Source organism: Hordeum vulgare, chromosome 2H, assembly GCF_904849725.1.
Source record: "Hordeum vulgare subsp. vulgare chromosome 2H, MorexV3_pseudomolecules_assembly, whole genome shotgun sequence".
NCBI classification, from domain to species: domain Eukaryota; kingdom Viridiplantae; phylum Streptophyta; class Magnoliopsida; order Poales; family Poaceae; genus Hordeum; species Hordeum vulgare.
The window spans coordinates 220,339,084-220,343,456 of NC_058519.1; positions in this window are offsets into that span (position 1 = coordinate 220,339,084).

Below are 4,373 nucleotides of genomic sequence, written 5' to 3' on the forward strand. Positions count from 1 at the left end.
TTGCTGGCGCCGTTGCTGAGGCTAGGTAAGCGGTACTGACAATCCCGTCAACCAAGGCTTTTTCTGGCATCGTTGCTATCATACTACCTTGTTACTGATACTTTGCTTGCAGACACTAATCTTTCAGGTGTGGTTGAATTGACAACTCAACTGCTAATACTTGAGAATATTCTTTCGCTTCCCCTTGAGTGGAATCAATAAATTTGGGTTGAATACTCTACCCTCGAAAACTGCTGTGATCCCATATGCTTGTGGGACATCAAGGCTTTTTCTGGCGCTGTTGCCGGGGAAGCACAACTATATTCTCTAAATCACTTGGGATTGACGTCAGCTGATCACTATGAGGAACCCGAAAGATCCAAGAACTAAAATCCTACCTTCCACTACGAGGAGAGGTAAGGAACTGCCATCTAGCTCTGCACTTGATTCACCTTCAGTTTTGAGTAAGTTTGCGACTTCGCCTCCTGCTAGAAATCTTGATATGTCGCCTGTGCTTGATGATGCTACTTCTGCTGCCCACGATGCTTATGATGATGCTATGCTTGATACTATGCCTGATGATGCTATGCTTGATATTGCTTTGCCACTTGGTGCATTCTTGATGCACATATTGCTAGAGTTGCTGCTAGATGTGATGATACTTCTGAAACTGCTGATACTATTGAAGTAGAACCTGCTACTATGCCTGAATTGCCTGTTATGCCTGATACGCGCTATGTTATGGAGGGAGAGATAGCTGAGGAATTTCTTGCATGTAAAGATAGCTATGATGTTGAGAAACTTCCGCGCAAGTGGAAATAAAAATCTCCGAACGCTAGGATGAAATACGATCCGAAGTTTGCCACTTCACCTATCTTTGTGACCGATAAGGATTATGAATTCTTTGCTGACCCTGAGTTAATCACTCTGGTCGAATCCGATCCTTTTCACGGTTATGAGTCTGAAACGGTTGTAGCCCATCTTACCAAACTACACGATATAGCCACCCTATTCACTAGTGAGGAAAAGATCCGCCACTACTATATGCTCAAGCTGTTTCCTTTCTCGCTAAAGGATGATGCTAAGACCTGGTTCACTTCTCTTGCTCCTGGTTGTGTGTGTAGCCCCCAGGATATGGTCTACTACTTCTCTGAAAAATATTTCCCTGCCCATAAGAAGCAAGTTGCCTTGCAGGAAATATACAAGTTTGCTCAAGCTCAAGAAGAGAGTCTCACACAAGCTTGGGGGAGGCTTATCCAACTACTGAATGCTTTGCCTGATCAACCTCTTGAGAAGAATGAGATACTTGATATCTTCTATAATGGACTTACCGATGCTTCCAAAGACCACTTATAATAGACATAGCATGTTGATCGTGTCATTTTGTTGCTACTGTTTTCTGCGTGTCAAGTATTTATTCCTATGACCATGATATCGTATAACTCACTGACACCGGAGGAATGCTTTGTGTGTATCAAACGTCGCAACGTAACTGGGTGACTATAAAGATGCTCTACAGGTATCTCCGAAGGTGTTAGTTGATTTAGTATGGATCAAGACTGGGATTTGTCACTCCGTGTGACGGAGAGGTATCTCGGGGCCCACTCGGTAATACAACATCACACACAAGCCTTGCAAGCAATGTAACTTAGTGTAAGTTGCGGGATCTTGTATTACGGAACGAGTAAAGAGACTTACTGGTAAACGAGATTGAAATAGGTATGCGGATACTAACGATCGAATCTCGGGCAAGTAACATACCGAAGGACAAAGGGAATGACATACGGGATTATACGAATCCTTGGCACTGAGGTTCAAACGATAAGATCTTCGTAGAATATGTAGGATCCAATATGGGCATCCAGGTCCCGCTATTGGATATTGACCGAGGAGTCTCTCGGGTCATGTCTACATAGTTCTCGAACCCGCAGGGTCTGCACACTTAAGGTTCGACGTTGTTTTATGCGTATTTGAGTTATATGGTTGGTTACCGAATGTTGTTCGGAGTCCCGGATGAGATCACGAACGTCACGAGGGTTTCCGGAATGGTCCGGAAACGAAGATTGATATATAGGATGACCTCATTTGATTACCGGAAGGTTTTCGGAGTTACCGGGAATGTACCGGGAATGACGAATGGGTTCCGGGAGTTCACCCGGGGGGGGGGGGGGGGCAACCCACCCCGGGGAAGCCCATAGGCTTTGGGGAGACACACCAGCCCTTAGTGGGCTGGTGGGACAGCCCCAAGGGGGTCTATGCGCCAAGAGAAGGAAATCAAAGAAAAAAAGAAAAAAAAAGAGGGAGGAAGTGGGAAGGGAGGGGGACTCCTCCTACCAAACCAAGTCCAACTCGGTTTGGGGGGGGGAGTCCTCCCCCCCTTGGCTCGGCCGACCCCTTGAGGGTCCCTTGGACCCCAAGGCAAGGTCCCCCTCCCTCCTCCTATATATATGGGGCTTTTAGGGCAGATTTGAGACGACTTTCTCACGGCTGCCCGACCACATACCTCCATAGTTTTTCCTCTAGATCGCATTTCTGCGGAGCTCGGGCGGAGCCCTGCTGAGACGAGATCATCACCAACCTCCGGAGCGCCGTCACGCTGCCGGAGAACTCTTCTACCTCTCCGTCTCTCTTGCTGGATCAAGAAGGCCGAGATCATCGTCGAGCTGTACGTGTGCTGAACGCGGAGGTGCCGTCCGTTCGGTACTAGATCGTGGGACTGATCGCGGGATTGTTCGCGGGGCGGATCGAGGGACGTGAGGACGTTCCACTACATCAACCGCGTTCTCTAACGCTTCTTCTGTACGATCTACAAGGGTACGTAGATCACTCATCCCCTCTCGTAGATGGACATCACCATGATAGGTCTTCGTGCGCGTAGGAAATTTTTTGTTTTCCCATGCGACGTTCCCCAACAGTGGCATCATGAGCTAGGTTCATGCGTAGATGTCTTCTCGAGTAGAACACAAAAGGTTTTGTGGGCGGTGATGTGCGTTTTGCTGCCCTCCTTAGTCTTTTCTTGATTCCGCGGTATTGTTGGATTGAAGCGGCTTGGACCGACATTACTCGTACGCTTACGAGAGACTGGTTTCATCGTTACGAGTAACCCCCTTTGCTCAAAGATGACTGGCAAGTGACGGTTTCTCCAACTTTAGTTGAATCGGATTTGATCGAGGAGGTCCTTGGATGAGGTTAAATAGCAACTCATATATCTCCGTTGTGGTGTTTGCGTAAGTAAGATGCGATCCTACTAGATACCCTTGGTCACCACGTAAAACATGCAACAACAAAATTAGAGGACGTCTAACTTGTTTTTGCAGGGTATGATTGTGATGTGATATGGCCAACGATGTGATGTGATATATTGGATGTATGAGATGATCATGTTGTAATAGAAATATCGACTTGCATGTCGATGGTACGACAACCGGCAGGAGCCATAGGGTTGTCTTTATACTAACGTTTGTGCTTGCAGATGCGTTTACTATTTTGCTAGGATGTAGCTTTAGTAGTAATAGCATAAGTAGCACGACAACCCCGATGGCAACACGTTGATGGATGATCATGGTGTGGCGCCGGTGACAAGAAGATCGTGCCGGTGCTTTGGTGATGGAGATCAAGAAGCACGTGATGATGGCCATATCATGTCACTTATGAATTGCATGTGATGTTAATCCTTTTTTGCACCTTATTTTGCTTAGAACGACGGTAGCATTATGAGGTGATCTCTCACTAAAATTTCAAGACGAAATTGTGTTCTCCCCGACTGTGCACCGTTGCTACAGTTCGTCGTTTCGAGACACCACGTGATGATCGGGTGTGATAGACTCAACGTTCACATACAACGGGTGCAAAACAGTTGCGCACGCGGAACACTCGGGTTAAGCTTGACGATCCTAGCATGTGCAGACATGGCCTCGGAACACATGAGACCGAAAGGTCGATCATGAATCATATAGTTGATATGATTAGCATAGGGATGCTTACCACTGAAACTATACTCAACTCACGTGATGATCGGACTTGGGATAGTGTAAGTGGATCATGAACCACTCAAATGACTAGGGAGATGTACTTTTTGAGTGGGAGTTTAGCATATAATTTGATTAAGTTGAACTCTAATTATCTTGAACATAGTCTAAGTCCACTTTGAATATATTTGTGTTGTAGATCATGGCTCACGCAAGTGTCATCCTGAATTTTAATACGTTCCTAGAGAAAGCTAAGTTGAAAGATGATGGAAGCAACTTTGTAGACTGGGCTCGTAATCTTAAGCTAATCTTACAAGCTGGAAAGAAGGATTATGTCCTTAATGCTGCCCTAGGAGATGAACCACCCGCTACGGCTGATCAGGATGTTAAGAACGCTTGGTTAGCACGTAAGGAGGACTACTCAAT